Raw genomic sequence first — 14,700 nt, 5'->3', positions numbered from 1 at the left:
ACTAAGAAGCGATAACAGTGGAACGGTCCACCATGAATTTATAGAAAAAAATACCGGTCCACGACAGTAAACTCTTTGAAAAGGGTTTCTTTTTTCAAAATCGTTGATGGAATGGCAGATCTTAGTCTACCTCTTTTAATTTCTTTATTGGGACAGTCATTTGGTTCGAAAAAAAGAGGTTAGGTACCTGGAAAGTTTTCAGGGAGTTTTGGAAATGGGGGAGTTTATAGATTTAGATGTGCTCTTTCCGAATTTTAACTTTGCGACCACTTATCTTTATCGCTGGCGCCGCCATATTTAAAAAATGGGGACTGATAAGTAGCTATATCTCCTACTTAACTCACGCTACGATAAAAACATTTGTATACAAAATTAAACTAGAGAAAATATCCTACAATTTGTAAAATTGATAGTTTTGGCATACTTACACGCGTCCCAAAGTGTACTTCAACATTCATTTTGTCTAAAAAAACCCAACTATTATTGATCACAATGATCACACAAAGAATCACACCAACATGTGTTTTTCGTATACATATTTATGAAAAATGCTTTACTGTGCGTTGTAGGTATCAAAGTTATTAAAATCTGCATGGTGGTCTGGTCCACACCTATATCAAGCTAAACATTATAATTATATTCTAAAACTGGAGACGAATTCTCAAACAGACAGATGTGACAGCTTTTCAATCACTCACAAGTTCCAGAAAAAGAGTACTTCTAGGAGACAAAACTAATACCAAATGAAGATTTGCTCCAATTTTACAAAAAAAATGTTACCCAATCCCAATCCTGCTACTAGCTATTAGAAACGGATTTCGGGAATGTGTTTGAATCGTGTGTGAACAATTTGTGGCAGAATAATCGCACCCGAATAATTCGCATCGGAACATTTTCCACACAGGATATTTCGCACCCTGGACATTTTGCACCTGGATTTTGCACCCGCACATTTTACTTTTAGGATATTCCGCTCCCTCATAGATATTTTGTAAATTTTGTTCCCAGGCAATTCGCACCCAAAAAATTTGCACCGGAATAAATTTATAATGGTAGTTTCAAGACTGGTCCACCTCCCCAAATAATGTACACTACTTTACTTCGAGTACTTCGACTACTGCTTCGAAAGGTACTTCGAGTACTTCGACGACTACTTCGAGTCTTGGACTACTACTTCGAGAGTACTTCGAGTACTTCGAATGGGGCATAGGCACGGTTTCGGCGGTTGCGCCGCCTCACTTCCCCCAAATGTCCTGTTCCCGGATGCGGATGGGACAATAGCACCGCATTAGAACAGCTAACGAGGTTTTACGCGGGATAAGTGGGTATGGATTACTTAGTTTAGATCGCCCATAACTGGAATGAATTCCAGGGAGGTATCGTGGCTACCATTACGCACCATAGCCGCCTATTCATACCCCAGGTACTCATTTCTGGACAAAGTCGACCCCGAAGAGCAAAAAGGCCCAAGATCGGCACGGAGATCGAACTTGGTACCTTCACGTTGTAAGGTAGTGCAAACTAGAAATTCGCAACTCATTCTGTAAAATAAAACATAATTTTTCGATTTTATAATTATCAAACTGTTTGGCATTTTCAATTTCATAAAGTACAACAAGGCTTCGCCTTTAAACTGCTCTTTATCGTGCGCTTTTTCTAAGAATATTAGGAAGTGGGTATATAACAAAAATAATCCCTTGAGTAGGGTCCTAATTCCATTATGTAAATAACGTCGACTTAAACAGGTACAATGAATCTAAAATTTGTCTATTATCGAACAATACAAGTATAATTTTCTCCTAATCTTTATAATTAGGGCAATAATCGACTTCAGATTTCAGTATGCACATTGTATATGTAAATTACAATTTTAGTAATGAATGAGCAGTAATTACCTAAAATACCATTTATCAGATTTGCTTTATATTATTAATTTGAAATTAATGACCCGGTACGGTCTTTCAGGTTCGATTGGATTTAGATTAGTGATAGTGTGCTCTGTTGTATTATTCCCTAATCTTTAAATAAAGTGCTCATTAATTTTAGTCAATAACATACAATTCGCAATACATAGTTGGACTAGGGCAATTGGAACTATATTTTATTATGGTGTGCCGCAACTTTCTTCAGCATTTGTAATTCACTCTTAGATTCCTTATCGCCGTTTGTAAATAGATTCCTTACATAATCCAAAGAAATATTATTTAGACAAGCCTTTTGTTATGCTATATTCTTGTGCTTAGTTTGCGTTCCATTCTTATATATTCAATTGTTATATTACTTTTTGCTTGTTCGTTATAATATTCGTTTGGATTTTGATAGTTATTTTTATCAATACGGTTGTTAATATTTATTAATTTAATCGTCACCTTAGCTGGAAAAATTCAAATATTCGTCTTGCACGTATGTAAAAAATGATGTACATATGCCACATGACACACATCTTGTATTAAGTATTGGTGCGTAAAGTTGCACGATCAGGGTCCAAAAGATAAATGTCAAAAATACCAAATGTTTCAAAATTGACCGATGTTTCCAGTGCGTGGCTTACAAAATTATAAAAATTGTGATTTTTCAACTAGGATGTCATTCTATCACATTAACCGGCGTCATATATTGTTATTGGGTCTCCGCCATGATGACATTCTTTAATACACTCAGTTCTGATAGCTTCTTTTATTACATATATCAGCTCGGTTCCTTCCTGTTCAGAGAGACGCTGTGTAAATTTAACGTTTACCTCTTGTTTATTTTTCCTGTTTCATTCAGGAATTCTATTATACATAGGAATCACATGAGTGGCAGCTACCTACGCAGAGGCTGATTCCATGATTTCCTTATTAACTTTGCACATGTTTCTAGAGAGTACATCCCTTCCATGCGATGCGGCGGAACCTCTTTTCCAATTACGAGAACATATTTGGGAATTTGATATGCATGGCCTTATCATTAAAGAGTCCATCGCGACTTTTTTTAAAACGAGTATGTGCTTACATACATTTCGGCGATTCATTTTTTTTCATAGATTGTACGGTAGTGCAAAGCTTTAAACGAATTATTAAGCGGCAGAGCAAAGCGATGCAAGCCTTATAGGGGAATCCATGGTGTCCGTCTGTCCGTGAATACGATAACTGTCAAACGCTTGGACCGCTTTTGCACAGTTGACTTATATGCCACATGTAATAAGCCTATTGAAAATGGGTCAAATCCAATGACCTCATAGGGTTACAGGTGCTCTGCCCCTTTTTTAGATCTGCTTTAGGGGTTTATTTATTTATTTATTTGTTTAACCAGGCACCATACAGAATAAAAATTCCAATTACATGGCATTGGGGCTCTGAACAAACATTAGGACTTAAGATCTAATTTGATTTATTATTGCATTTAGGAGATCGTGAAAAAAGTCGATATCATTCACTGATGAGAACTTATTTAAAATGGCACAAATGCTTAGATGGATTTAATGCCGTAAAAATAATTTTTATACTTGTTACCATACGAGACAGAATCGGAAATTAGATTACCAATTTATTGAGTACAGAGTTAAATTAATATCTATTTTATTTTTGGATTTAAAATACGCTAAAAGCGGTTAAAGCGATTTGAAAAGTTTATGATTTTATATTAATGGTAGTAGCTATGCACCCATTGTAATAACAGTGTAGGTATCGTGTCGTAAAGTGCTGTCCAAATCTCCACAATAACGGATTGTGCAAGAAGACTGGCCTCTTCCAACCGGCATCTTGGGACTATGTTTATATCGAATATCTTTCTAAATAGGATTTGCTGTTAAATTAAATATATTAACCCAAAAACATCGGGTAGTATGGGCACACAGACAACTGCGGTGGACGACAGCAATTTAAATGTTATGAGCAAATTTATAACAACAGAATTTTTATCATTGATAACTTTGGAAAAAAATGCTGATGAATTTGGAACTTGTCTGTAATGTTTAAATTTGTATTAACGCAAAGTAAATTGGTGAAAATATCTCCTTTAAAGGGCTGCTAGTTTTATGATTATTATAGCTTCTGAGTGAAGGTCAAAAAGTTTTTAAAAAGGTAACGGATTCTATGAAAGGGTTATTGTATACGTCGTCGGTAGGTACACTAAAGAAACCTTGTAGATCGAACTCTCTATTTTCACAAAAGTAAAGGGTTTAAGGGTACCTCGTGGCGTTGGTAACACCGCCCTCCCGCCAAAAAAAACCAGTCCATAATGAGTACAGGAAAATTCACTTTTCACATAATGTATAACGGTGCCGGATTTTAGTTTATTCGATAATTATAAGTTCGTCACATTTACATTGATACATCCCTTCATACAGAAACTAGTGGTGCAAGTCACGGGTATAATTGAATATAAATAGCTTTTCATATTTATGTTTGGTAAACTGCATTGCATTAATTGAATATTCAAGTATGGTACTGGTACAAACACTATTACGTTTGATTTGTCAGATAAAAGATAGGAATAACTTCTACTGTAAAACTACCAAATACTAAAAGACTCTTACTGCAACATACATGTTGTTTCTACGATTCTCAAGTAATAAAAATGTAATCTTTAACGCTTAAAGTTGAAACAAATTCCAAATTTCATCGAACTTTTGAAATTAAAGTATGATTGATTCGAGTATTTGTTGTTGACTGAAATAATATTGCAGTAATAATGTGCTAAGTAAAGTAATAAATTCAATGTCATATGACATATAGCATGGCCATTACAAATAGGTAAGTTGAATAAAAAATAGATCTGCAATAAATCTCGATGTTTGAACAATATGAAATTATTTATTCCTTATAAAGTCTGCGATCTGACCAACCAATCGTTTTATTTATACTCCCAATCATGAAATATGGAATGAGTGAGTAATCAGCTCGAGCAATTTTAAAATTCAGTTCCTTTATTATTAGAAATGGAGACTGTAAAATATACGACACAGCTAAATTGGCATTGCATTTTTATATCGTTCTATGCATTTCATCGGGCATCGAAATAGCAATTTTTCCATGTCATTTCTTTTTGCTTCTTTGGAGCGATTGGAACATGATGTCAAATTATAAATTTACCGTACTTAGTCATGCCACCAGATAGTTTTATAAACCAAAATTTTAGAACCCTTTTTATTATTAATAAGCAGAATTGTATTTTTACTTTAAAGCTTGAGGGGTACTTTTGATTTCTGTCACTGCGTATGTTGGGGATTTTAGAGACGCAATATTGAATAAATTAAGAAATATTAAAAAAAATCTTTTATTTCTCATTTGCCTATTATATGTCAATTACATCTGTCATATGTGATATATAGAGCAGTCTATTACGCCCAAGGGCATAATGAGAGGGCATAATGGATTGTCATCTCATTATACCCTCAAACGGCCTGTCAAATTGATTGACGGAGTTATATTATGTAATAAAAAAGATGCAACTTAATTCGTATGAAGCACTTTAATGTTGGGCAAACAATAACCATGACATATTTTGTATATGGGAAATGTATTCTTTGGAACAATGAAAAATAAAATGTTGTATGCACCTCAGGCATTACTCAATATTTAACCCTCGGGCGACTTACAATTCCTCGGGCCGGAGGCCCTCGAGCTCTGCCGCCCTCGGCATAAATATCGCCTTAATGCCCTTGATGCATAAATAACTATTTTCTACAACCGTCAAAAAAACCTGTCATTTTCTGACGAATTTCGAAACTTAAACAGTAAATTTAGTTAACAATCAGTTCAGTTGTAGAAAAAATATTGTATATAACGCTAGCGCGAAGTTATTTCGCGCCATTCGCCTCGTCAAAATACCTTCAGTCTCAATGCGCGAAATTGAACTTCGCGCTCTTGTTATATAAATAACTATTTTGTGGTGTTTTACTTATTATATAATTAAATGATATTTCATACATAACCCTTTAAATAAAAGCAAAACTACAACCAGGTTCAAAATTTGTTTTTGCACATGCCACTGCACCCAGGAGCTCGTTTTCTACATTTGTTTACACGTTTATTTCTTATGGACTCAGTAACTGCTAACTGCTAGGAATTTTACCTTTCAGTTGAACAAAAACCATGAAATTGGAAAAAACCGAAAAAAGTTCAATGCTTGTAAAGGTTGATCTGACAAAAAGAGACAAGAACATTGAAATTACGAATTAAACGTAATAGTCCAAATGTGTACCACTGTTTTCAGCGTATTTGTCTTGAATGCCTGAATTCCATCTGTCTGAGGGTTTGAGATCCCAACATTCGGACCTCCTAGAAGCCTGCGTTTTTGGAATTTAAAAAGAATGTCCGAGTAGTTCCACATTCAACCTGTCCAGAGACAGAGTTTAGAGAACAGTGTCAGAAGTGTGTAGTTGCATAGAGCAAAGTGAAGGTTTTCACAAAACGCATGGTGGTGCCCAAACTTTAAATACGGATATCTCCAGAACGAACTGTCAAAACTCAGTACTCTGAAAGAGAAAATGACTCTAACACTCATGCAGCGGTGCCACATTCGACTTTATCGTTACACTAGTAACGGAGATATGTCATAATAATAAAATCGGAGGAACCCACAGCACACGATGAAGTCTGTGGAACTTAAAATTTAGATCAATACGAAAACACAAAAGAGTATGAAGAATTCGAATACTATGAAAAATGGGAAGAATTCGAAGAATATGCAGAACCTGAAAAATTTTGTGTATCTGAGGACCCAGGAATTTGAGGAGTTCGGAGAAACAAAAACAGCAACATACGATCATATGTGATTCGAAGACTATTAAGATCTGGTGGACCTTACGAATAATAAAGAAAACACAAGATTTTATGAACCAAACGATTTTTTTGAGAAAATCAAAAAGTCGAATAGCCTTAAAAATGCTTTTAATTTGAAGAATCATATAATCTGGAAGTAGGTACTGAAAATTTGAAACCAAAGAATCTGAATAAATCGGAAAACTCCAAATCGCCCGAAGACACTTAAGAATCCGAAGAACCTGAGGAATCTAAAGAAATTGAAAAAAATCAAAACGAAAGAATATTAAGTATCAGAAGTGTCAGGATCCTAGTAAAAAAATGGAACAGCTGATGAATTCCAGGCATCGAACTGTCCGAAAAATCTAAATACGCTAAAGGATCTCTGAAGAATATAGCGAATCTGCCAAATTATACAAAAGTATGGTTTCTAAACACAGGAAAAAAGTAAATGCGTCCGGAGCACATGAGGAGTCTATAAACAATTAGAAATATTGAAGGATCTGGCACCTAAAGAAAATGGGAAGAGTCACAAAGAAATGAATGTTTTCAAGAAATTAAGAATCGAAAGAATATAAAAAGAAACAAAACAATCTGAAGAATAGGAAGGGCTAGATCAGAAAAAACTGGAATCATCCTTCTCAAGACGGAATAGAAGAATCTAAAGAAACTAAAGCATCTGCTCTATGTGCCTCCTATTACTTTATCATCGATAATAAATTATGAGTATAGTATACAAATACAGACCTCGGTGGAAGTTATTTACCTATTTGGAAATAGTTTCCGCTTCGATTTGGTATAGGTATCTAATTCCCATACCAAATGCGCTCTTACAATCGGAGTAAGTTATATAAGGTATGTTTTTCAACAATTTTTAAAAAAATATTTTTCTTGTGTGGCAAACTTTATCAAATAAACTTGTGTTATCTGTTACCATTGCAACAAATTTTAGCAAATTAGTCTGAAGCGTCTATATAAAGCAGTTTCGCAGTATTACACCTTAAATTGAACATTCATTTGCATTGTATAAAATAAGTACCTACATGCAACTGAAAATTGGGATACTTTCTTATTTTAATGTTGCTTACAATTGAGGTTGTGAGGTTGTCTATGAAACGTGTGACATATTAAAATTTGGCTCTCGTTGTAGTCGAAGGTCAGCCATGTTACCTGATTATAACTTTTAAGTGAGGACACCAGACAAAATCAAACCTTAACAATGAGGTCGGTCGAGCACGTGCTAACTTATTAATCACATAAATTAAAAGAAAAAGTTGGTACTCCCATCGAAAAATGTCATGTGGACAAAGACAGTGACAAAGGACAAAAAGTCGATTTAAATGCGTATGTTAGCACATGCCTAAATTATAATTGTTACGAAATTGTTGTACAGGAAATAATACGAAGTAAGTAAGTAATCAATGTTTGTAGGCAAACTTTTATGTAACATCTTCTTATTATAACGTAGTCTAATTTGGTGCAGTATCATTTATCAACATTGTCCATTAATTTGAGTTACATATAAATAAAAATAAAATAAAATCAGTCACAATATACTCTGATGTCTCCCTTCAAATAGCAATGAAATAGTTCAGGAATTAGGAAATCTGCAATGTGTGCTTTATTAGTACTTGGTACTAATAGCAATATCAACAAAACAATGTAAGATATTTTTAGGAAATGTTATTGTCATATAAACAAAGCTATTTGCTAAAGATTGTTCAGGTAAGTTCTATTAGAGCTTTTCTATGTTGTTACCGTTTAAGTAAACAAATCTAGAGAAAGGATTCGTCTGCTTGCCGTCATTGTTGAATAGCAATAGATGTAACAGTAACAGTAACAGTTAGTGGGCAAAATGGGTCTAATACAAAAACTAAGAAAAACAACCTTTGTTGATTTTGCCTTGGAAATGTTATAGTCTGACCGACGCGACGCCCAGAACACATTTGAGGTAATTTTGTTATAAATCGTTTTGCGTTAACCACTTCATTTCACACTGAATTGTGCAGGATGACGATTTAATTGAGTTTTAGTGAGAAACTTCTGCAGTATTCAATGACATATTTTAATTAAAGTTACCTGTATTCGAGTGTAACGTGCAGCTTACAGTTTAATTAATCTGCATGATTTAATAATCAATCAGCGCCTTGTTGTAACTATTCAGTATTCTAAAAGTTGATTGTAAAATTGATGCTAGCCGTTAATACTTAAAAATTAATTAGCCACCTTGTTGATAATTCTAACCGCCTTTATATACCCGTGAATTTTGATTCCATCTTCAGTAGGATTTGTATTTACCTGTATTGTAACAACTACCCCAATTTACCTGCTGCAACGATTGCACCAGTATCAATATTGCATCAATTTAACCTTCTTACCTACGATAACTAAAATGTCCTGACAGAAAGTAGGCATGAAAATGAAGCTTTCAGAACGATTTTGGGTAAACAGCATTATGTTGTAATTTAACTGAATAAATAAATACCTCCTACATTTGGCAAACTGAAATCTAATGAAACTGGGCAAGGTAAATCAAAAAATTAACAGGGTAATTAGACATGACCAGTAAGTAGTGTGAGTAGGTACCTACTCTAAAATAGTAAATACCGCACGCTACTGGATCTACACAACTTCGTTTAATGCATTGTACAGTGGAATATTCATCTTATACATGTCTATGCGCTTAACATTTCGCTCATCAATTGGGAATCTAAAGGGTGGTTTCAACGCCACGTACGATTATCAACTTTATACCTATCTTTGTTTATAACACTTTTAAAAAATCTCAACAACAATTGCTTCTAAAAATAGGGTAATCAATACTAAAAAGAAAAGGCTCTTAAACTAGAAGCACCAGTAAAAAATAAAACAGAATTTAAAGTCGAAAAATTTTTAAACATGTTGTATTTTAGGCAAATGGACTACCGAAAAATCAACTAGGCCCTAAAAGTTATTTTTATGAAACAATTCAAATTATAACTATGACAAAATGAATTGATGGAGAAGTGAAAGAAATTATAGAATTAGGGAATAACCAAATTACTAGATGCAAAAAAACTGATTAATTAACATGCACCTGAAAAGTTTTAATTTTAATATGATAAACGAGTATTCTTTGAAATTGTGATACAATTCCTTATGATTAATCGATAAATTTCGCTACGATTGCTGTATTGAGGAAAGTAATGTATTATTCTCTTGAGCCATTCGACCCGTAATTTTTTCTTCAGTTCTTATGCACGGGAGAGTATTTTTGAAAATTGAGTATAATGAATATTCATCATTCCCTAGTAACCTTGTGACCTGAGGAAATATTTGTTACGAATGGATTCTTTTTTATGCGCTAGTGTACTCAGGGTGCCGATTTACAACTGCCCTTATCAACGCATCTCATGTCAGAGCTTTCTAGACTTTTTCAACGTTTTCCCTTTCTATACTCTCTTTAGTGCTTTTTAAACGCGCCTATCTGTGGAAAGTGTCCAAAAGGCTCTCGATAACATCCCAGCATGCTCTGTAAATTCTCAATAAGATCTGCAGCTATTTGAAATCCCAGATAAATGTGCAAATATTAATTATACACTTAGATCTGTAAATCAATAAAAAATAATGTGCATGGTCCTACACGCTTCCGTATAGTACTAATAAGTATACCCTAGCAGTGTAGTTTCAAACCATACGCTGAAATTCTTGAATTTGTTGGATAAAGGGCATTAGATTATGAGTATATTCGTACGTTCTTTACTTATTTCATAGATTTGAATCCATGGTACATATAAAACTACTAAAAAAGTTAAAATTAACACACTTCATTTTTCAATACTTTCGCAAATGACAGTTTCGTCAAACTAGTTTTTTGAGTGCAGGACTGTAGATTAGATTTTTCAAACAACGTCCAAAAATGTCCATTCTAAAATGGCACCTGATCTACCCGAAACTTCGTTTCGTGGTTTTAAAACACGAAATAATTATGAGTTAAAACATTTGCTTTCCTACACCCGTTCCCTTTTCCTTACTTTCCTGCGCACATTTTGGTATAAAAAATTGTCACTTGGTGCTGACACTGACTACGTCATCGGTAAAGTTTGAACAGTACAATAGGACCTTACTTTCCATCAATGGCGGTACAAACGTGTAGAGCGCTTTTCAAGAGTCCCTAAGTAATTAGAACGATAGCTGATTATAAGTTATTGTAAGTAGGAGTTGAAAGCCTATATGTTGCACTTTTGCAGATGCCAAAAACCATGACCTCTGTCTGTTTTGAATGATGCAATTTTTATTTGAATTATGTGGGTTAACGAGATATTACAAAATATATGATTGATCGATTTTTATCGTTTTGAGGATTCGGCATGTTAAATGAATTTGTTTAATAAAGTGAACAATCTGCGGGGAATTTAACCAGCAGGCAGGTATAAATGTTACAGTTTTTAAATTCAGCTCGATTTAAATTAGACGGAACCCATTCTAGAAATTATACAGTAACACATAGCTTTTAATGAGACCGTATAGATGAATACTCTTTGAGAATTCTTGCCCCTGCAATTTCTATTTAAGAATAGGATCTATTTTAATAAGGCTAAAAATAAAGCTTTTGGTGTTGTTAACGACCATTTCATAGACATTATTGTTAGAGTACGACACTATAAAGAACCAAAGCAATTGGCAACCTCGAAAATATTCTAAGCTTTTCAATTTTTTATAATATCTCACTGACACGTTCATTAAAACCGCGGTTCACTGTATCGTATGATGAAAATGCTTCATAATGTAACATAAACTGTGCAAGCGCATTTTTTAAAATCGAAATATCTTAGTAAATTATTGGGTTACAAGGTAATAGCATGCAAGATTTATTGATGTTTAGCTTCTTGGGAGGTACCTTCCTCCGACACACCATTTTCAATATATTCACACGTAAGTTCACATCGCCTTTGTATTGTTTTTATTGCTGGATGTGATCTATGAATTATTAGCATACAGCGGTATAGTGCCGTAAATATTCACAAAGAAGCCAACGCAAAGTTCTTTAAATACAAATATCAAATATCCTTAATTACAATAATTATATTACGGGTAAAGTAAACACGGCAAATGGCGCTATCTTTTGAGTAATAGCGTGATTAAAAGTTATACGGTATACCTTACCTCGGCAGTAAAAGACAGAATGTACAGATTTTTTGATGTATTTTTGTTCTGTTTTAATACCATTCATTATAAGGAAATCTGTACAGTGTAATTTTCTATCTGCCATAACTACGTTGGGTGATGTCCAGGGGGCAAGTCAGGAACTTAAATTGCGTTTCATAAAAAAACATCTTATTGCGTATTTTTACTCTGCTATGAGATATCAACATTTTGGGCTAAAGTTTTATTCGGAAATTTTTGCCTTGAAAACATCTAATGTTTCAAACGTAGTAAGAGTATAGGTATAATTAGTTCCATCATAGACTAAAAAAACCCTTAGTCCATGGTTCCATCAATTCATACCTAATTACTTATCAATCGTTGTAGCACGTGTCTAAAGGGTATATAGACATTATTCAAATAAACAATAAAATTCGTACCTGACCTCTGGATCACAATAGCCCGTAGGTACCTATGACCGTTACAATCTTCAGATCATACATGATACAAATACAATTCATATAAAATGTAGGAATTTAAATTTTTCTGGATTGTTGTATCTATAGTTTAGTAGTACTCATCCCCGCATTTTTCCGTGCTATTTTTATTGAAAAATAGTAATATATGAGTAAAAATAGATGTTCTGATTTGTTTGAGTCACTTTCAAATTGTTTCCAAGTTATCCCCCAAAAATAATGTTAAAGAGTTCTGTTCTATTGCCTATCCTAGAAGGGCAATTCAAATTAGGGAAAAACTATCGCATCTTTTTTGATGCCAAGGTGACATCCTAACCCAGATATATTCATCTACACGGATGGATATAAAACAATAGAAGGAACAGAGAAAAACAAACTTACTTCAGGAATTGCAATGTCCATTTAATCGTGAGCAAGGTATTTTGCTTTACATCTTGGGTCTCCGCCATCGGCGAAAAATTTCCTTTCACATACTTAACGATAATCTCTCTCAAAATGTCAGCGCCGTCAATCCAAATTTTTCAAATTGAAAGGTCGATAAAACTTTGACAATTGGAAATTTGCTGTATAAGCATATTTGGAGCACGAATATCTGTTTAAGCACATAGTGAATTAAATACTGGTCGAGGTAGCTCCAATTTACATCATCTCAGTGTGCAGGGCATATAAATTCCTACGAAGTTGAACCGGCGAAAGAAGCGAAGGAAACAAATCTGAAGTTAATCATGCTTTGTGATCCATCAGTTTTTGTTCACATTCGAGATGCGGAAGTTGTCCCTTTTTGTCATTAACAAAACACATTTGAAATTTTTGAAAAATCTTTAAAAATAACTGAGATATCACCGATAAACTGAAAATATCACATTTCGTTTTTGTCCCTCGTTCCTCTATTATGAGATGAGATATATTCCATTCCGTAAAAATATGGCGCCCATAAGAATGTAGTATCTCGTAGCATAAGATTATGAACAAAATTAAATTTCACATCAACATGTTTTGTACGCTGCATTTCCTTTGCATCCTTGTATATCCAATTCCCTGGCGACTTTCCTCCTTCAACTTCAACCACCGGTTTTAGACGCCAATCACTTTTAATTCCTACTTTTAATCATGATAAAGATGTTGGGACATCAATAACACCACCTAATCAATAACTCAATACAATAAAACGTCAATCTTTAGTTTAGTCTTGAAATACTGACGCTAACCAACACTATTAAGGACATAATTTCCCCCCTGAAAATAACTCATTCGGGGGTGGCGCGTGGATCCTTTTGTTACTATACAAGTATTTAATGACGGAGTGGCATAAGATATAGGCTCAACCTGCAGAAGTGCAAAGATACGCTTATCAGCTTTAAATTACAAAAGTAATCGATGACTATATTCCGATCACTTGTCGAAAGTAGTGTTAGGCAATCGTAGTACGATTACTTTTAAAAGCTTGAAATTTATAGTGCTCGCTAGGTTTTTTTAAAATCGCGTTTTTTTTGTAATCGCGAGCATTTTTGTAATCGATCTTACTTTTTAACGAAAAAGTAAAAGCGCTCTCAAAACCCAGTTTTTTTTAAAGCGGGAGAACTAATTGGTAACAGATTACTTTTTGTAATAGCTGGATCCAGCTCTGATTTCAATGAAGATCTCTTCAAAATAGAAACAAGTTTACATATTTCACACATTCAGCCCTCCGATGTATCAGAAACATCAAACTTAACGTGCAGGTTATCTACCCAAAAACGTTAACAAACATATTAATTACCCATCCACATCTTTTTTTGTGTTACAATAAAATTAATCACATCTAATTGCAGGATAACGAGGGGTATTATGATATTTTACTTTTATTACCCAAGGTCTAAGATACCCGAGTGGCATTGCCGGCGGGAATACAAATATGGTTATTCTCACTTATTTTTCTACAATATTTAAAAATTTTGACACACATTACGACTACTTCTATATAATGGAATCGTTTGCAAAACTTTATAAATAGGTATTGAATTTGAGGTAGCTATATATTTTTCAGTAAATCTTTACTGTCATGTCATTATAATATTGTGGGAATTATGCAAAATAGAGACACTTTTTTTTTAAATTAAAAATGCTCTCGACAAATTTCATTATTAACATAAATATAGGTAATGTCCTTTTCAATTTCGTTTTTATTGCTTAGACAATTTTACTCAATAAAACCTAATTTAAAGACACAACCAAATTTTTATGTGAATGAGAGTATGTATTACTAGTTCCTGAGTTATTAAAGGGATAGGAGTGGGGTTAAAGTTTTGCAGAATTATTAGCTGATTTCAAATAACATTTCGTCTTTTTCTATTTCGTAAAATTGTTATTTCCTC

The sequence above is a fragment of the Photinus pyralis genome, unplaced genomic scaffold (assembly GCF_008802855.1).
Source record: "Photinus pyralis isolate 1611_PpyrPB1 unplaced genomic scaffold, Ppyr1.3 Ppyr1.4_LG2, whole genome shotgun sequence".
Lineage (NCBI taxonomy): Eukaryota > Metazoa > Arthropoda > Insecta > Coleoptera > Lampyridae > Photinus > Photinus pyralis.
This window is presented reverse-complemented; position numbering follows the sequence as displayed.